The following is a 21407-nucleotide window of genomic DNA, read 5'->3' as shown; positions in this document are numbered from 1 at the left end:
TGGAGTTGAGGTAGGAGAGCAGCTGGGATCTTGTTGAATGACAGAACAGGTTCGAATGGCCTTATTCAGCCCCTGTGCTTTATGCAGGGACAGCTGTTGGTGCCATGGAGCTTCAGGAGGTCAGTGCAGGAACTGTAGAATAACCACCTGGTTGAACAGAACTTGATCATTGCTGAAAAAGAAGAGTTATGCTGTTCAAGGTTTTCATCTTGCACTCATAAGGAAAGATGCAAGCATATCAAATTTCAAAGGGAGCAACAATTTATAGTGCATGAGCTGGTTGGTTGGGGAGTCGGCTCTGATTGGTCAAGGTGTTGCCACGGAGAATGCACCAGGGGGACTAAGATTAGCAGCCGGGTGCTTGCTCGAAACTACACATATTCGTATACAGGGACTTGTCCTTTCATCCAAAAGGAACATGTCCAAGCATTGCACCTTTTGTGAATCAAACAATCATGGGGAAGCATTTAAGACGGAGATGAGGGGGAACTTCTTCTCTCCGAGGGCCGTTAGTGTATGGAATTCTCCCCCCCCCCCCCCCCCCCCCCCCCCAGGGAGCAGTGGAGGCTGTGGGTCAGTGAATATGTTCATGGCCAAGTTAGACAGAGTTTAGATGAACAAGGGAGTCGAGGGTTTAGGGGAGCAGACAAGAAAGTGGAGTTAAGGCCACAGTCTGCTGAGCCATGACATTATTGACTGACCAGAGCAGGCTCGAGGGGCCGAATGGCCTACTCCTCCTGTTTCTTGTGATCTCACCAAGAATGCTTTCACGCAGTTAAGTTGGGATCCGGAATCCTGGAAGAGCGGTGGAAGCAGATTCAACAGGAACTTTTAACAGGGGAACTGGATAAGTTGTTGAAGAGGAAGCACATAAGAACTAGGAGCAGGAGTCGGCCATCTGGCCCCTCGAGCCTGCTCCGCCATTCAATGAGATCATGGCTGATCTTTTGTGGACTCAGCTCCACTTTCCCGCCCGAACACCAAAACCCTTAATCCCTTTATTCTTCAAAAAACTATCTATCTTTATCTTAAAAAACATTTAATGAAGGAGCCTCAACTGCTTCACTGGGCAAGGAATTCCATAGATTCACAACCCGTTGGGTGAAGACGTTCCTCCTACACTGTCCTAAATCTACTTCCCCTTATTTTGAGGCTCTGCCCCCTAGTTCTGCTTTCACCCGCCAGTGGAAACACCCTGCCCGCATCTATCATATCTACTCTCTTCATAATTTTATATGTTTCTATAAGATCCCCCCTCATCCTTCTAAATTCCAACGAGTACAGTCCCAGTCTACTCAACCTCTCCTCGTAATCCAACCCCTTCAGCTCTGGGATTAACCTAGTGAATCTCCTCTGCACACCCTCCAGTGTCAGTACGTCCTTTCTCAAGTAAGGAGACCAAAACTGAACACAATACTCCAGGTGTGGCCTCACTAACACCTTATACAATTGCAGCAGAACCTCCCTAGTCTTAAACTCCATCCCTCTAGCAATGAAGGACAAAATTCCATTTGCCTTCTTAAGCACCTGTAAACCAACTTTTTGCGACTCATGCACTAGCACACCCAGGTCTCTCTGCACAGCAGCATGTTTTAATATTTTATCATTTAAATAATAATCCCTTTTGCTGTTATTCCTACCAAAATGGATAACCTCACATTTGTCAACATTGTATTCCATCTGCCAGACCCTAGCCCATTCACTTAGCCTATCCAAATCCCTCTGCAGACTTCCAGTATCCTCTGCACTTTTTGCTTCACTTATCTTAGTGTCGTCTGCAAACTTGGACACATTGCCCTTGGTCCCCAATTCCAAATCATTTATGTAAATTGTGAACAATTGTGGGCCCAACACTGATCCCTTAGGGACAACACTAGCTACTGATTGTCAACCAGAGAAACACCCATTAATCCCCACTCTTTGCTTTCTATTAATTAACCAATCCTCTATCCATGCTACTACTTTCCCCTTAATGCCATGCATCTTTATCTTATGCAGCAACCTTTTGTGTGGCACCTTGTCAAAGGCTTTCTGGAAATCCAGATATACCACATCCATTGGCTCCCCGTTATCTACTGCACTGGTAACGTCCTCAAAAAATTCCACTAAATTCGTTAGGCACGACCTGCCCTTTATGAACCCATGCTGCGTCTGCCCAATGGGACAATTTCCATCCAGATGCCTCACTATTTCTTCCTTGATGATAGATTCCAGCATCTTCCCTACTACCGAAGTTAAGCTCACTGGCCTATAATTACCCGCTTTCTGCCTACCTCCTTTTTTAAACAGTGGTGTCACGTTTGCTCATTTCCAAACCTCCGGGACCACCCCAGAGTCTAGTGAATTTTGGTAAATTACATGACAGAGTGATGGGAATAGAGCTGGGAAGCAGGTCTAATTTGATGGATTTTTCAAAGAGATAGTATCGGCATGATAGGCAGAATGGCCTCCTCTTATGTTGTAGAATTCAAGCATTCCATTTGGTCTGTGGTGCCTTTATTACGCTCTGGACACCCCACACACGAGCGAGTGATTAGCCTTTCCCTCGCCAGGGCTTGCAGAATACAAACCTGACTCTATTTCCACCAATTTGCTCCAATCTGTATCTCTCTCTAGTTACTGACTCCCCTGTCAGCACAAACACTCTCTCCTGCCTTACTCCAGTAAAGCCTTTCATGATTTTGAACATCTGTATGAATTTGCCATTTAACCTTCTCTGTTGGAGAGTCTCTCTACGTCAACTGAAGTCCCGGTGAAACTCCAGCCAACCTCGTCCACGGTCTTGGTATTATCCATGTCACCCAATACTCAACCTCGGTTTGTCAACCATGGCTCAGTTGCCGCTGAGTCACCAAGTCCCCCTTGTTCACCACCTCCTGCACGACCTGAGCACCAAGTCCGAGGCTGACGTTCCATTGCACGGTAGCACAAGTGGATAGCGCTGTAACTTCACAGCGCCAGGGTCCCAGGTTCGATTCCCGGCTTGGGTCACTGTCTGTGCGGAGTCTGCACTTTCTCCCCGTGTCCGCGTGGGTTTCCTCCGGGCGCTCCGGTTTCTTCCCACAGTCCAAAGACGTGCAGGTTAGGTGGATTGGCCATGATAAATTGCTCTTAGTGACCAAAAAGGTTAGGAGGGGTTATTGGGTTACGGGGACAGGGTGGAAGTGAGGGCTTAAGTGGGTCGGTGCAGACTCAATGGGCCGAATGGCCTCCTGCACTGTATGTTCTAATTCAAAGAGGAGGCAGGGATTAACCCCGGATGCCCTGGTCAGTATTTATCCTTCAATCAACATCACAAAGATTACTTGGAAATTGCCACGTTGCTGTTTGTGGGAGCCTGCTGTGCCCAGATTGACCGCTGAATTTCCTCCACTACAACAACGCGGGCACATCAAGAAATGCCGAATTGTCTGCAAAGCACTTTGAGACATCTAATGGTGATGAAAAATGCTATATAAATGCAAATCTTTCTTTCTTGCTTCTGTACAGTTATTGTCAAGTGAATGTTGATATACCTTTCACAAGGTCACGACACCTATTCTACCCAGTAGATTTATTACTGACATAGCACTGTGGCTTCACAGCGCCATGGTCCCAGGTTTGATTTCCCCGCTGGGTCACTGTCTGTGCGGAGTCTGCACATCCTCCCCGTGTCTGCGTGGGTTTCCTCCGGGTGCTCCGGTTTCCTCCCACAGTCCAAAGCCGTGCAGGTTAGGTGGTTTGGCCATGATAAATTGCCCTTAGTGATGAAAAAGGTGTTATTGGGTTACGGGGATAGGGTGGAAGTGAGGGCTTAAGTGGTCGGTGCAGACTCGATGGGCTGAATGGCCTCCTTCTGCACTGTATGTTCTATGGGATGCATCTTCATTCAGTCACCCTCCTGTTGATGTGAATGGTGACGGAAGGTGACCTCTAACTGTTGAAGTATCCAGTGACTGTTGTCATATTGAAACAGGAGAATCAACAATTCCTGTGTCTTGTACATTGAGGAGAAAAGGGAGCGAATGTTCCTGATTATGGCTCTGGAGTTGGCTGACGGGAATATCAGAGAATTAAGCAGGTTGCCTTCCTAATCCCCCCCCCCCAGCCAACGTTCCAACATTTGATTAGCCAGTGGGTTGAAAGACCCTGGGACCAGCAATACCCACCCCAATGCCTTCAGAATTCCCTGCAACGAACCGCAATTGTCACGGGATAATGTTGAAAGGGGATTATTAACAACAAACTTGATAATTAATCCACAGAAATATAGGCACGGTGGGAAGACCATTCAGCCCCTCGTGAATGCTCCGCCAGCCAGTGAGATAATAATCTTTATTATTGTCACAAGTAGGCTTACATTAACACTCCAATGAAGTTACTGTGAAAAGCCCCTAGTCGTCACATTCCGGCGCCTGTTCGGGTACACAGAGGGAGAATTCAGAATGTCTAATTCACCTAACAAGTACGTCTTTCAGGACTTGTGGGAGGAAACCGGAGCACCCGGAGGAAACCCACGCAGACACGGGGAGGACGTGCAGACAGTGACGCGAGCCGGGAATCGAACCCGAGACCCTGGCGCTGTGAAGCCACAGTGCTAACCACTGTGCTACCGTGCCTTCCACATCATGGCTGACCTGCAACCTAACACTATAGGCCCACCTTTGCCTCATGTCCCATAATACCTTTGGTTAATGCCCCTTAATTAGAGCTCACCCCTTTAACTAATGTTTGAGTTCTTAATAAAAGCAAAGGATACGTGTTAACTGAGGGTTTCTGATTGTATGCAGTATCTGCTTATCTAAATGCCTGCTAGATTAACATGTTGTTTACATGTTTTAGACATTGTAAAGAATTTAATTTCTTGTAAAGGTGCTTTAGTACTATTAATATTAAAGTTCATGGCTTTTGTATTTTTGTTAAATTAAATAAAATCACGTTTCACTTCCTCAGTGACTGAACAGGGTTCTTTGTAAATTCCATCCAAATGTTTGTTCTTTTTATTTCCACAGCTTTGTTCTCTAAAAATGTCAATCCTCACTCGCTCTCCTGTGCTGATGGTTTGCCTCCGTCCCGGAGTTTAGTTCCAGTGGTCCCATGTTCCAATTTTCTTACCGCACCGACTGATGCACGAAGGCAGGTTTTTGTCTGTTTCCATGGTAATAATTCCTGGAACAGGCCGCTAGTCTGTGCCCAGGAGTTTATAGCTTGAGGGGCTGACACTCCACATCATGCGTGGCTGACCAGGAGTCCCTCCCGCTCTTACTGACAGCCATTGGTGTGTAAATTAGTGATAATTTATCAAAATTCACTAGACTCTGGGGTGGTCCCAGAGGATTGGAAAGTAGCAAACGTGACACCACTGTTTAAAAAAGGAGGTCGGCAGAAAGCGGGTAATTATAGACCGGTAAGCTTAACTTTGGTTGTAGGGAAAATGCTGGAATCTATCATTAAGGAGGAAATAGCGGGGCACCTGGAGGGAAATTGTCCCATTGGGCAGACGCAGCATGGGTTCACAAAGGGTAGGTCGTGTCTGACTAATTTGGTAGAATTTTTTGAGGGCGTTACCAGTGCAGTAGATAACGGGGAGCCAATGGATGTGGTATATCTGGATTTCCAGAAAGCCTTTGACAAGGTGCCACACAAAAGGTTGCTGCATAAACTAAAGATGCATGGCATTGAGGGTAAAGTGGTAGCATGGGTAGAGGATTGGTTAACTAACAGAAAGCAGAGAGTGGGGATAAATGGGTGTTTCTCTGGTTGGCAACCTGTAACTAGTGGGGTCCCTCAAGGATCAGTGTTGGGCCCACAGTTGTTCACAATTTACATAGACGATTTGGAGTTGGGAACCAAGTGCAATGCGTCAAAGTTTGCAGACGACACTAAGATGAGTGGTAAAGCAAAAAATGCAGAGGATACCGGAAGTCTGCAGAAGGATTTGGATAGGTTAGGTGAATGGGCTAGGGTCTGGCAGATGGAATTCAATGTTGCCAAGTGTGAGGCTATCATTTTGGGAGGAATAACAGCAGAATGGATTATTATTTAAACGGTAAGATGTTAAAACATGCTGCTGTGCAGAGGGACCTGGGTGTGCTGGTGCACGAGTCGCAAAAAGTTGGTGTGTAGGTGCAGCAGGCTAATCGAGTTTTGTCTTTCATTTCTAGAGGGATGGAGTTCAAGACTAGGGAGGTTATGCTGCAATTGTATAGGGTGTTGGTGAGGCCGCATCTGGAGTATTGTGTTCAATTTTGGTCTCCTTACCTGAGAAAGGACATATTGGCACTGGAGGGAGTGCAGAGGAGATTCACTAGGTTGATCCCAGAGTTGAGGGGATTAGATTATGACGAGAGGTTGAGTAGACTGGAACTGTACTCATTGGAGTTTAGAAGGATGCGTGGGGATCTTATTGAGACATATAAAATTATGAAGGGAATAGATAGGATAGATGCGGGCAGGTTGTTTCCACTGGTCGGGGAAAGCAGAACTAGGGGGCATAGCCTCAAAATAAGGGGAGGTAGATTTAGGATGGAGTGTAGGGGGAACTTCTTCACCCAAAGGGTTGTGAATTTCTAGAATTCCTTGCCCAGTGAAGCAGTTGAGGCTCCTTCTTTAAACGTTTTTAAGAAAAAGATAGATACCTTTCTAAAGAATAAAGGGATTCGGGGATATGGTGTACGGGCCGGAGAGTGGAGCTGAGTCCACAAAGATCAGCCATGATCTCATTAAATGGCGGAGCAGGCTTGAGGGGCCAGATGGCCTACTCCTGTTCCTAGTTCTTATGTTCGGAAGGATCTGCTGGTTGATGGGTGTCATGAACGGGCCTACCTTGGCCATCGGGCCCTGGGGTGGGGCTTGAACCCAGAGCTTCTGGCTCAGAGGTTGGGATGCTACCCACTGCGCCTCATGCCTGGTCTCGACCGCCGCTGCTTGTATGAACAAAGAACAAAGAAAGGAACAAACAAAATGACAGCGCAGGACCAGGCCCTTCAGCCTGCCAAGCCTGGCCCGACCATACTGCCCGTAGGAACTAATACCCCTTACCCTTCCTGGGTCCGTATCCCTCTATTCCCATCCTATTCATGTATTTGTCAAGACGCTCCTTAAAAGTCACTATCGTCCCTGCTTCCACCACCTCCTCCGGCAGCGAGTTCCAGGCACCCACTACCCTCTGTGTAAAAAAAATCTCCCTCACGCATCTCCTCTAAACTTTGCCCCTCGGACCTTAAACCTATGCCCCCTAGTAATTGACCCCTCTACCCTGGGGAAAAGCCTCTGACTATTCACTCTGTCCATCCCTCTCATAATTTTGTAGACTTCTATCAGGTCGCCCCTCAGCCTCCGTCGTTCCAGTGAGAACAAACCAAGTTTCTCCAACCTCTCCTCATAGCTCATGAGGGTAAAACACATCACATCCTGTCCACAAGACTTCTTTGTTATGTGTAATAACCTGCATGAAACACACCAGGCGGGGTCGATTGTTTTCCCCGTGTATGAGCTCTCGCTCGAACTATGGGGCTGATGATTATGTTGTGTAAAAGGTCGATCGGTCAGAAACCGATGACACGGGATTTTGGCAGGGATTTTACGATGTCATGTCAGAGGTCCTGGAAGGGAGGGTGACTCCGAGTCCGAGGTGGCAATATTTGAAGTGTCGGAAGATCCGGGAACCCGGGGGGTGGGGAGAGGCCGACGTTTTGGCCTTTGCCTCCAAGATGGCTCGGAGACGGATTTTGCTGGGATGGAGGGACTAGGAGCCTCCAAAGTCGGGGTTGTCATGATATTCAAACACACACATCATGATAGACACACCAACAGACAAATCAGCACACACAACACCACAACCAATCATAGACAAGGACAGAGACAGTATAAGAGAAGAAACACGACACCTGGTGGCCAGTAGATCTGGAGACCAGGACAAGGACAGGACCTGATTAACATCACACACAGGGAGTCACCACGTGCAGAGTATCAAGACAGAACTGTAAATAACAAGTTGAAATAAAACAGCGTTGTACCAAATACAACCGTGTTCGTTCATCTGTACATCAGAACACCCAACACTACATGGTACAGGAGTGGATCAATACCTGCCGGCAAACCTGCCATCCTGAGATATGGACATCACCAACAAACCGCAGCCGTTGCAAGTCGCTGGGAACCTTGGCACCAATTGGAAGCTTTTCAAGCAGCGATTTGAACTGTACGTGCGAGCCAACGAGAAACAGAGTGCCTCGGACGAAACAAAGATTGCGATGCTCCTCACTACCGCAGATCAGCACACCATCGATGTATTCAACTCACTGGTGTTCGCGGACGGCGAGAACCAATCCAAGTATGACACGGTCCTCCTCAAGCTAGACCAGCACTTTAACGTTGAAGTGAATGAAAGTTTTGAAAGGTATATCTTTCAGCAACGCCTGCAAGGTAAGGATGAGCTCTTTCAACCCTTTCTGACACACCTCCGCATACTCGCGCAGTCCTGGGTTACGGCAACACCTCAAGAGTCCATAATCCGGGACCAGATTGTTTTTGGTGTTGCCTCCAGTGGCCTATGCCAGCAGCTTCTTAAAATTAAAGGCCTGACCTTAGCGTCTGCGGTGGAAGCTTGTGTCCTCCATGAAAATGCAACCAGCCGTTTTGCCCAATTTCAGGCGACCAAGTCAGCACGGAGGGGGTCCCTAGCCGTCGAATCGGCAAGCCAGGCTGCCCACGAGGCCGAACGCATCCAGGCAATTGATTATCTCCCGGCCCGCGGCCCGGACGAGGGCGGCTGTTTCCCGCGCTTTTTGCGGTCTCCCGCGCTTGTGCGCGCCAAAACCAACGGCAACATCGAGGGACGCACTGCGCAGGCGCGCCCGATGCAAGACCGAACTGCGCATGCGCAGTGGCGTAACGAACGCCGTGACGTGATGACGTGCGGCAACTGTGGAGCTGTACATTTAAAAGGGCAATGTCCTGCTAAAAACCGACAATGCCTACGATGTGGCAAGATGGGCCACTACGCTGCCTACTGTCGAGCGGTTCAACCGATGGATCCTACACATCTCCGACAACCTCGCAGACACGTCAGGACCGTCCAGCCCGTACATCAGGACATCCAGCCAAATGACACAGATGACCAAGATGCCTTCCGGGTTTCAGTCATTGATGTGAACAGGGTCAACACCATCAATCCGGCCGATGAATGGAGTGCCACCCTGGCGGTCAACCCGAATTCGTTGCACACCTACTAGATTGGACTTATGAGACTGTTCACACGTTAAAGTTGAAACACTATTGTATTGTAACATGTTACTGTTTTATCATTCCAGATATCGTTTGACCGGACCACACTTCAAAGTTTTTCGTCTTCCTGTTTTGTTATGGTACAACCTCGTTAGCATGACACACCCGACATCGCCCCATGTATATAGTTACGCCACATGCACCTGCTGTAAATATCACGCACACACACTTTTAGATGCACTCACGACACATTCGTATTTATAACCACGTAGGCACATAATTTTGTAAAAAAAGGGGGATGTCATGATATTCAAACACACACATCATGATAGACACACCAACAGACAAATCAGCACACACAACACCACAACCAATCATAGACAAGGACAGAGACAGTATAAGAGAAGAAACACAACACCTGGTGGCCAGTAGATCTGGAGACCAGGACAAGGACAGGACCTGATTAACATCACACACAGGGAGTCACCACGTGCAGAGTATCAAGACAGAACTGTAAATAACAAGTTGAAATAAAACAGCGTTGTACCAAATACATCTGTACATCCTCTGTACATCAGAACACCCAACACTACAGGGGGGGGGGGGCCTGTGACATGGCAGGGTTTCTCAGGCTAGAGAAAATTAAGTTTGCCTTAAGGGGTTCCTTACAGGAGTTCGCTCGAAGGAGACAGCTATCATCGACTCCTTCAAGGAGAATTGACCGTCAGCAGTGGGGGGGAGGGGCTGGGAGGGAGGCATGGAAATTAAGAATAAAGGTGGGGAATCTAATATATGGGTAGCTCGGAGTTAGGGTGGGGAGGAGTTGGGTGTGTTACTGTGGGGATTTTGCATGTGTTGGACCGCTCTGTTGTTTGGAATGTTAAAATGTTAAAATTATAATTGCCTCAATGAAATATTTTCTAAACAAAAACGAAAGCGATGACACAGGGAGAGGACACAGCGAGGTTCAACCTGTGTAAATAGTCCAAATAGTTAAAAACAAACGACTCCCGTCGCCTTTATTAAATTGGATTGCTGCATTTCTTTGCGTTGACACTCTGCTCTTTCTGAATGTCCAACTCCCCCTGTCTTAGTTACCCCTCCAAGCACAGCTCCCTTCTCCACCCCATTCGATTGTATGTCTCAAGGTTAAGGTCAGCATTTTAAGCTCCCTCACTGACAGATTGTTAGGGGAGGGGCAGGCCTGGAACAACGGAGGTTGTGGGTGACCTGATAGAAGTCTACAGGAATATGAGGGGCGTGGACAGTCAGAAGCTTCTTTCCCAGGATGGAAGAGTCAGTTATGAAATTGGAGGGGTGGGCTTTCCCCCAGTTTCCCGCCTGCCCCGGCCATGCAGCGATTTTGTGCCGGGGGGCAAGGCCTTGGACAGGAAGCCTGCACTTGCCCCAATTGTTGTGTTGCCCTATTATGTATTTTCTTTTATTCCCTTTTCTTCTCATGTACTTAATGATCTGTTGAGCTGCTCGCAGAAAAATACTTTTCACTGTACCTCGGTACACGTGACAATAAACAAATCCAATCCAATCCAATCCAATTGAGCCCGTTAAGTAATAGTTAAGGGTTGCTTCTTGCCCGGCCTCAAGTCTTAGGCTGGCAGAAGGATTGAACTTGGGAAAAGCCAAAAATCAAAAGGGTTATATCTCGGGCGAGAAGGGGGTGGGGCGATGCCTCCACCAGAAACCCCCTCCTGAGCTCAAAAGGACTGGGGCCCTCCGGACAGCCCTCCCCCCTCTCAACAGCCGGCCTCTCCCCTGAGGCACCGATTGGCCCACTTTGCGCCCCCTGGGCCTTTCTTAACCTCCCTGTCCCGGGACCCCTTGGACCTCCCTGGGCCTCTGGTGCCCAGGCGTAGGCTGGGATTTTCCAGCATCCCACCTCACCGCCCCATGGCGGGTTTTTCCACGGCGAGCCATTGGCTGCCAGTGGGAAGTTCCGGTCTGCCCAAGTCTACGGCCTTGGCGTGGCTTGCACGTCCGCCACTGGGGGACCCGCTACTGGGGGCAGGGAGTCGTCTTTGGCTGTTATCGAGAAGGGACGGAAAGTCCTGCCCTTCGTCTCAGACGTCCTCCCGCATTTCTCCTTCTGTCCACCGGTCGCTGCAGGAGCTAGAGAGCTGGCGGACAATCTGATCAGCCAGCTCTCGAGGGCAGGTCTTCCTCCCAGCAGATGGCAGCATTCCCACCTACAGCCAGTTAAACCTCAGTCCAGCGTGAAATGGCTGCGGGGCACTCCGAGTCAGCGGGAATGTGTTCCACGAATTTTTCAGATGGCAGGAATGGAAAAATTCAGTCCTAAGTTTCAGCTGTGGCTCAAATGAGTAGCACCCCAGTCACCCACCACCCCAGCTTGGAAATATATCGGCCGTTCCTTCACTGTCGCTGGGTCAAAATTCTGGAACTCCCTCCCTAACAGCACTGCGGGTGTACCTACATCACATGGACTGCTGCGGATCGAGAAGGCAGCTCACCACCACCTGCTCGAGGGCAAATAGGGATGGGCAACAAATGCTGGCCTAGCCAGCAACACACATATCCTGTCAATGAAAATAAACAATAACCATCGTCCCTGTTGAAATCTGTAAACATGTACCTTTAAACTAAGTGGGGGGCTCTTTCAAAGGGCAGGTGCAGACTCGATGGGCCAAATGGCCTCCTTCTGCACTGTAAAATCTATGTCTATGCTTATGTCTAACTACTGTCAATCATTATATACCTCAACAGGATGTGATGAGTTTGACCCATACAAGCAGTGGGTAGTCAAGGCCAGACATGTGCTTCACCGCTCGCAATGGCCATTATTTGAAGATGAGACTATTTACAGATAAAGAACCTCCATTATTGTTTCACCAGTCATTTTGTATATTTGGTACATTGAAGCAGAAGAAGAACGCAACATGGTGGCAGGGAGGTCGCACAGTATTCGACGGGCTGACTGAGCAGAACACGAGCCTCAATCCTTCTGACCCGAGCGGAAGACAACAACTCAGCAGATCTGACAGCATCTGTGGAGAGAGAAAGAGAGTCAACATCTCAGCTCCAATATGCCTCTTGTGTGTTTGCAGACCCACATAATTAATTCTTATCTGCCATCTGAAATGGCCTTAGCAAGCCATTCTGTTCAAGGGCAATTAAGGATGGGTAACAAACGCTGGTCCAGTCAGCAACACACCATAAGACACAGGAGTAGAATTAGGCCACTCGGCCCATCGAGTCTGCTCAGCCATTCAATCATGGCTGATATTTTTCTCATCCCCATTCTCCTGCCTTCTCCCCATAATCCCTGATCCCCTTATTAATCAAGAACCTATCTATCTCTGTCTTAAAGACACTCAGTGATTTGGCCTCCACAGCCTTTCTGCAGCAAAGAGTTCCACAGATTCATCACCCTCTGGCTGAAGAAATTCATCCTCATCTCTGTTTTAAAGGATCGTCCCTGAGATTGTGAGTCTGAGATTGTGTCCTCTGCTTCTAGTTTTTCCTACAAGTGGAAACATCCTCTCCACGTCCACTCTATCCAGGCCCTCGCAGTATCCTGTAAGTTTCAATAAGATCCCCCCTCATCCTTCTAAACTCCAACGAGTACAGACCCAGAGTCCTCAACCGTTCCTCATACGACAAGCTCTTCATTCCAGGGATCATTCTTGTGAACCTCCTCTGGACCCTTTCCAAGGCCAGCACAGCCTTCCTTAGTTATGGGGCCTAAAACTGCTCACACATCCTGTGGAAGAATGAATTTTACAAATTGCATAAAATCAGAGTGCATTTGGGTCTTTCAGAACAAGAACTGCAAAGTCATTGCCATCAGGGAATCCCCCACTATCAACATCCTGGGGGTTACCATTGACTAGAAACGGGACGACATTACAAATATAAACACTGTGGCTACCAGAGCAAGTCAGAGGCTGGGAATCCTACGGCAAATAACTCACCTCTTGACTCCCCCATAGCCTGTCCACCATCTACAAGGCAGAAGTCAGGAGTGTGATGGAATACTCTCCACTCGTCTGGATGAGTGCAGCTCCAACAACACTCAAGAAGCTCAACACCATCCAGGACAAAGCAGCCCCACTTGATTGACATTCACTCCCTTTCACCCCCCCCCCCTCCCCCCCTGACAATCGGTAGCAGACGTGTGTACCATCTACAATGTTGCTCTTTTTAGCCTTAGTTTTATACCCGAATATAGGGGATCGGATCCGATATACCGGGGTTCGAGCGCGGTACGCTCTCCTCCATTTGCGGAGGCGCATGGTCTGTACTGCACAGCAGAGTATGGCCAATGCTAACAGTGCTTCAATTACGTACGATAGGGACTACCAAGTTATGAACTTGGCACACCAGGATAATGCAGCGTGGCTGGTGACTGGGCCCTCGGTACTGCGGGGCAGTGAAACATTAACGGCAACGGCAGGGGGGTTTGAAGTAATGGGGTCCGCGTTCCCGCGCAACCAAATGTTCATCAAAAGAGTGTTGAGCACGATGAAAGAAGTCCTCATGGCTGTCCTCTTTCTTTCTCTTTCTCTGTGTTCTCTGTTTTCTCCGGTCCTGGAGCTTCTGGAGTTCTGTAAAACAAGCATAGTATCTGTAACTACCTTGGTTTAATATCCGGTGTGTTGGTGTGTCTGTCCTTCTTGGGGCCAATTAAACCCTTATAATTGGTCACTATATGTGACTCCCCCATTTCTTTTTTCAAAACAAATGTTAGGACACGTCACACTTCTGAATGGTGGACCAGTGCGAAGTTTATCATCCAAATGTTCCTGGATGTAAATAGCATGAGGCAGCAACCCAAAGGTCGCCAAAATAAATAAAACTGTTTTGAAAGGAAAAGGTCGAATGAGGTGTGTACGGGCCGCGACGGGTAAGATTTGGATGGAGTCCCCTGGTAGGACGGCTACCAATACCGTATGTCCCCTACCCGAGCATTTTTGACCAGCGGGGGGGGGTCCCCAGGCAGGGCGGGTCTCACGCCGTTTCTCCACTGCCTGAGCAACCGACAAGAACGGCCAAAAATGTAGTCATCATGGTGGGGTTGCTGCTGTGATTCTACCCTCGAATCAGATCGGGTGTCTGGCACTTGGACCAGTGCCAGCTGAAAAGCTAGTTCCTCTGAACGAACGTGTGGTCTGCTGACCAGGTATCTGCAGATAAGCTAGTTCCGCTGAACAAGCGTCTGGTCTGTTGACCAGGTATCTGTGGACAAGTTGGTACCGCTGAACAAGCATTTGGCCGCGGTGGGTGTCCATTGGAAAGAGCTAAAAGGTTTCAGGTGAATGGGTGTGTGACGGTGAGAAGCATTCTCCTGTCGGACGAACAACACTTAAACAAACATACAAACAACATAAAACATCCTGCAGGTTCCATCAGGACGGACAACACTTTCCCCCAAGTGTCTCCTTTAAATCATCATGTGGACACCTCAGTTCTCTGTTGCGAACAGGGTCGCAAAGGGGTTGGCGGATTGGGGGTCTGACTCGAGGTCATCCCCTTCTCCCGGGTGCCAAACTCTGGAGTGAATTAATGTTGAGAGGGCTGTGTGGTGTGAGTTGGGGTTGCTTTCGTCGTTGTGGACGAGTCTGTAGGAGTTGTCGCGGTGCCAATGGGTTTCGTCGAGTTGTGTGGGGACAAAGTCGGGGTCGTCCGTATGGTTCGGTGGTCGGTGGTGTGGTTTGTTTAGGAAAGTGATCAGGAAGGGATCACTGGAGTCGAACTCGGTGTCGCTGGGTGTGGGTCCAGGATAGTAGGGAGGCGTGCTGTGGCTATCGTCAGAGTCACAGTCGCTGTCTCCGCTGCTGCAGTCTGTGGGCGTTCCGGGGCGGAGTGTAAAGTTTGTGGGTGGAGTCGGGGGCGAGTCCGTGTCTGGGCTGGACGTGGAAGGGGTGGGTGTGGTTACGTTGGCTGTGGGCGGGGTGTGGTCTGCTGCGTCAAGCATGACGTGGTGGGCGTGGTTTGACTGTGCTCCATAAGCCTTTAGCTGGTTTATGTGAAACCATGCAGTCTTACCATTTGGGTATTTGATTTTATATCCCGATGGGGTTACTTTATCCGTAATGGAGTACGGACCCGAGTATTTCGGGGACAGAAATGTGCTGGGGTTATACACAGACAACATCACTTGTTGTCCTATATTATACTCCGTTGCATGTACTGCCTTATCAAAACAGGCCTTGCTCTATTTTCTTTTAGTGCCCAGTTTAACAGCGGCTGCTAACTGAGCCGTTTTTACATTCGCAAGTAATTGCTCAACGGCTTTCTCGTGGGTGAGGGCCGTAACTTCAGGGCTGGTCAGGTCTAAACCCAAAGTACTCTGTCCCTTTCATGGGGCGTTCGGTCATGAGGGTGTGTGGGGTGTAACCTGTGGAGGTGGAAACAGTGTTACGCAAAAACATCAGCGCAAAGGGGAGGACAGAATCCCAAGTGGTGTTGTTCTGCTGGACCATTTTTCGGAGGGTGGTTATTAGGGTCCGATTCATGCGCTCCACTATACCACTCGACTGTGGGTGGTACGCAATGTGAAATCTTTGGGTTATGCCAAATATCGTGAGGACGTTCTGCATGATCCGTCCCGTAAAGTGAGAACCTTGGTCCGATTCAATACTGCGGGGGAGTCCCCATCTTGTAAAGATGTGGTGGGTTAGGATCTTGGCTGTGGTTTTCGCGATGTTGGTGCGGGCTGGAAATGCTTCCACCCACTTTGAAAAAGTGTCTAAGACCACCAGAACATATTTATAGCCATTCCTGCAAGGAGGCAACGGACCTATAAAATCGATCTGGAGGTTAGTCCAGGGGCCGTTAACGGGTCGGGTGTGGCTGAGTTGTGCCTTTTTGGCATATCTATCTGGGTTTCTCTGTGCGCAGATGAGGCAATTCTCAATGTAATAGGATACATCCTCTTTGAGATTTGGCCACCAACAAAGCTGTTTGAGGTGGGCTGTGGTGGGATCGATTCCGTGGTGTCCATGACCATCATGGAATAAACAGACTAATTGGTTCCGATCCTGCTTCGGAACTACATAAAGGGTGTCCTTTAGCACCACACCGTCATGTGTGGTTATCCTATTTCTGTACGTCTCGTATGGGGCTGGAAACTTCCCTTTCACGATCTCAGTGAGAGCGCTATCCTGCTTCTGGGCCTCTACTAGATCTTCGATCCTAGCCTGCGTGACCTGAACTGCACTCACTGGCGCACTCGCTGGGGCGCTTTCGGGGGCTTCCAAAAGTACCCATGCCTGGATCCTGCCTTAGCCAGCGCGTCGGCTTTTACATTTCCAGGGGGGGGAGGAATGATGGTGGCTGCGGACTTTTATAATGCCAAAAGTCCTGTCCTTGGCTTTTCGCAGAATATGGCGGAGTAATGGGGCTGAGGGGAGGGGTTTCCCATCCGCGGAAACAAATCCTCTCGTTTCCCAGAGGGGCAGAAATTCGGTGAGGCTGTTGCAGACGTATAGACTGTCTGAATATATGTCTGCTGGGCTGGGGAAGGAATCTGGGTGGTCTACTATTAAGGCGATGGCCGCAAGCTCTGCTGCCTGCGCGCCTAAGTGTCCGGGTAATTTTAATGCGATTTCCTCGAGGGCGCGTCCCTGCGCGTCCTCCACATAAATCCCACAACCTGTTATGCGTTGCCCATCCAGGACTGTGGAAGATCCATCCACATAGATCCTAATGGGGTCACACGTGTCCGGGTGAGGGGGATTCTGAGATGGAATGGCTAGTTTTCTGGGGGGTGTTTTAGCTATAAAGGGGCCTGTATTGTGGTGGGGCGAGATGATTTCACACTCATGGGGGGTTCCGGGGTATTGTAGATTGTCCGCTAAGTATGTGTGTGTTTTGGTCCGTTTTACTGTGATGTCCCGTCCTTGTAAGAGAAGGGTCCACCTAGCAGCGCGGATTTGGCTGACAGTACCGTCTTTAAGTCGTCCGTCTAGTAAAAGTTGGGTGGGGGGTGCTCGGTCAAAATGGTGATGGGGTTCAGTCCGGTAATGTATGAAAAGTACTGGACTGCCCAGAAAACTGCGAGCAGGTGCCTCTCACAGGCTGGGAATCCGTGCTCCACAGCATCTAAAATTCGGGAGGCATAAGCTACGGGTCTTAGCTGGTCGTGCCGCTCCTGCAGGAGCACGGCTGAAAGGGTGCGGTCTGTGGTCGCTACCTCTATTGCGTAAGGGGAAAGCGGGTCTGGAACTTGTAGTGCGGGGTCGGCTATGAGCGCCTGTTTTAAAGAGTCCACAGCATCCATATGCTGCGGAAGCCACTCCCAGGGGGCTCCTTTCTTTAGGAGGTCTGAGAGGGGCGCTGCCTTGCTGGCAAAACCGTCAATGTGGTTTCGGCAGTAGCCAACCAGTCCTAAAAACGACCAGAGGGCTGAAACGTTTTGGGGAAGGGGCAATTTAGCGATCGAGTCAATTCTTTTGTGCTCGATCTCGCGTTTGCCGTGTGTGATGATAGTACCCAAATATACCACCTTTTCTTCCAATATCTGGGCCTTTTTAGGGTTGACTTTACAGCCAATGGAATGTAGTAATTCCAGGAGTTTGGACAGAAGCTCAATGTGCTCTTCCTTTGTCTCTGTCTGCAGTAGTAGATCGTCTACATACTGTACCAGACATTCGGGGCGAGAAAATTTCGCCAGCTGTCGGTGGAAAATGGAGGGGGAGTTGTGGAAGCCTTGTGGCAGGCATGTCCACGTGTACTGCTGCGCTCTGAAAGTGAAGGCAAATTTGTACTGGCACACCTTTGCCAATGGAATGGACCAGAATCCAGTACTGACGTCCAAAAGCGTGAAATATCGGGCATGGAGTCCCTGTTTGAGCATGGTCTCGGGACTTGTTGCAACGGTGGGGGCTGCTGCGGGGGTGACTTTATTGAGTTCCCGATAATCTATGGTCAAGCGCCATGATCGGTCGGGCTTCCTTACTGGCCAAATCGGGGCATTATTAGTTGAGGCTACCGATCTTAGGACACCCTGCTCTAATAAACTTTCTATAACCTTTAGGATTTCTCCCTCTGCTTCTAGGGGGAATCCGTACTGCTTTTGGGGTCTAGGGTCTGGTCCTGTTATTTGTACGGAACCGGTCATCCGCCCACAGTCGTGTTTGTGGGTCGCGAATGCTGCCCTGTTCTTTTGCAGGACTGCTCTAACCTGTCGGTCCGTGCTGAGTGTGGTGGGGTTGAACCAAAACTCGCCTACTGCGCTAATTTTGTTCATATAGTCCCCTATATTGAGCGTTGCGGGGGCTCTAGCGGATTTCACCATCTTCCTGACACACTGGTTGGCTGGATCGAAAGAGAGGTGGTGGGAATTCATGAAGTCGATCCCTTAAATGTGCTCTTCTGTTGGGGGCAGGTCGACTTAAACAACAGGGTGTTTTGTGTTAATGGTTCCGATTTGGATGGGTATAGGGGTTGTGATATGTCCCTGCTGTGAGTGGCCTGTGAAGCCGCTGAGGGTGATAGTGGCTGTAGTGGGCCACGTGCCCTTACCAAGGGTGGAGGAATTTAAGGTGGTGCGGGACCCTCCTGTGTCCCAGAGAAGCTCGATCGGCTGTCCCCTAACTTTCGCTGCGTCTACGGGTCGTCCTGACCTATCCCAAAGGGTATCGCAGACCCAACTGGGGGAGCCTGTACACCGTCATTCCGTTCCGGTCAAGTCTGTCTGATCCGACTGGGTGCTAACGCTATGTATGGGCTCTGCCTTTTTCTTATTGAGAGTGCCTGTCTGTTGGGCTCTCTGTGGCTTTTTAGGGGCTTTGCATTCTTTGGCAAAATGTCCCAACTGTCCGCAATTGTAGCATTCTTGCGGTTTTGCTGGGGGGGCTGCTCTTTCCCTCGTTTACCCAGGCGGGGTTGTGAAGAGTGGTTCTCACTGCCTGCACGTCTGCGGCGGCTTGTTTTTCCTCGGGGGTTATAGCGGCGGGTTTATTGTGAGCCGACTGTTCCCAAACGCGGGACAATCTTTTGACCACCCACTTCTCATTATGAGCCTCCTCCGAGGGGTCATAATTACTACAGGCATTCTGTCCTGCTTCTGTGGCATGGGAGATAAGGGTGCGGGTCCATTTGGCCATATTGTCTGCGGACAAATGGGCACGGTCTACATTTCCGAAAACGGCTTCAAAATGAATCCACAAGCGTCCTGCGAACGCTGTGGGGTGTTCCGACTTTTTCTGTCTGCACTTATTTAGGCCATCTACGGGGTCGCCCCGGTTATACCCGATCGGATCCAGGATCACGGTATGCATTTCTGCAAGGGTGCCTCCTCCTACATTCTGTGGGTCGGGAAGGGCTGCTGCGACCGATGGGTCTAAGCTGAGGACCGTGAGCTTTACCTGCTCTTTCTCATCCAGGCCGTACGTGGTCGCCTGGTGTTTGACGGTGGCAAAGAAATGGTAGGGGTCTGAAGCAGGGAGGAACGGTGTGATTTTAGCACACGCGTCCCGTAATTGGGTCACTGTGAGGGGGGTGGAATATAGGAATTCCGCCTTGTCTGATGTGGCTGTGCGGTGGGTTGTTACAGGGTTCATCGGAGCCTGAACTACCTGCTGTGTGGGGGGGTGGGGGTGCTTTCCTCCTTTGGGGCTTTCCCTGCGCACATGTTCCCTGAACATATCTCTGCGCTGTCTCCTGCAATTCTTCCCAATCAGGGCCGTCTTCCTGTTCTAAACTTTCCGCAAAGGTTTCTTGGAATCCCTTTTGGACAGAAAGCATTGCTTGCAGGTCTGCAATTTGCTTTCGGCACTTCGCGTGGTCTAAGGTACTCTGCCTTTGTTCCGTGGTTGCAGCGTGGAGCGCTCTCAAGGCTGCCTTGAGGTCACTACATTGCTTCTGTAGCGTCTCCACCTGCTTCTCCGTCTCTTTCTTAACCAGGATGGCACGCTGCGTGTCCTGATAAGCCTTCTCATACTGAGATTGAAAACTGCTTAAATGCGCCAGACAAGACTGGTGACCCCGTTTGGCGTCAGCCACCTCTTCGTCCTTGGCTTCTAACTGCCTTTTCAATTCCAGGTTCTCTTTTTCCATCTCGCATACATCGATTTTACTCAAACGATGTATGCCTTCTATTTCTTTCCGGAGCGTCCTGACGACCTCCTCTGTGCCTGGCAATTGTGCCATGCAGGACACGATTGCCATCGGCTTGCGCGCTTTTGCTAAGCTTTTCTTATGAATTTCACTCATGTTCTCCCACCAAGTATGCCCTATACTCCCGGGACCTGAGTCGTCATTATTACAGAAACCGCTCCACACGGGCCATCCTTTGCCCTGTAGAAATTTCCGAATTTCCACTCCCCAAATGGGACACTGTCCCACTTTAATGCTGCTGATCGGTGCGACTGCAAATTCTTCAGGGTTCATGAGGCATTGCATTGCCTGCATGGCCATCTTTCTTATCTGCTTGCTTAGTTCGAATTTGGAACAGGGGGCTAAGGTGGTGTCGTAGATGCGGGTACGGCTTGCGCTAATTTCCGAAAATACCGACTTCCGACAGTTTTGACGCAACAAAATCTATCAGTTTTACCTTATAACCCTGTTAGTTACACATGCATACACACTCTTCCGAATTGTGAATTATTAATCAGAACCGCTTGAACACTTGTGGGTTTTTTTGTTTTTGTTTCCAATTGGATTCTATTCAAATTTCTGGGGTTCTCCCGGAGTGGTTTTCCACTTCTATATCGGGTCCCACCAGAGTCGCCAATTATGTTGCTCTTATTAGCCTTAGTTTTATTAGCTCTGATTATGTCACCTTTGCTCACGAGTCGCCAGGTATCTTTCGGATACTGCCACGTGGTTCAAGCTCGAGTTATGATTAATAAGTCAGCACACCGCTTAGTAAGATTGAAATCAATGGTCATTTATTATGTACAGCAATAAATACTTACACAATAATCCTACTGTCTATATCACTACCTACCACTACTGGCCAATACTTAACTTTTGGGGATGGCCCACCAGGTCAGGGAAATGAATGGTTTATCGAATTGGGTCTGGCCTGCGGGACTCAAAAGGCTGATACAGGTCGATGGCTAGGAGTCTCTATCGGGTAGCGATCGCTGGAGTCAAACTTACAATTTCTGGTCGATGTTCTTGCGAAGGTTGCGAGCAGGAGAAGAAGGGAGAGAGAGATCTGAACTTGGCCCCTCAATTTATAGGGCCCAGGGGCTTCCCGCCTCTTGGGGCGG

This window comes from Scyliorhinus torazame, chromosome 15 (assembly GCF_047496885.1).
Source record: "Scyliorhinus torazame isolate Kashiwa2021f chromosome 15, sScyTor2.1, whole genome shotgun sequence".
NCBI classification, from domain to species: domain Eukaryota; kingdom Metazoa; phylum Chordata; class Chondrichthyes; order Carcharhiniformes; family Scyliorhinidae; genus Scyliorhinus; species Scyliorhinus torazame.
The sequence above is the reverse complement of the archived record's forward strand: the minus strand, read 5'-3'. Positions refer to the sequence as shown.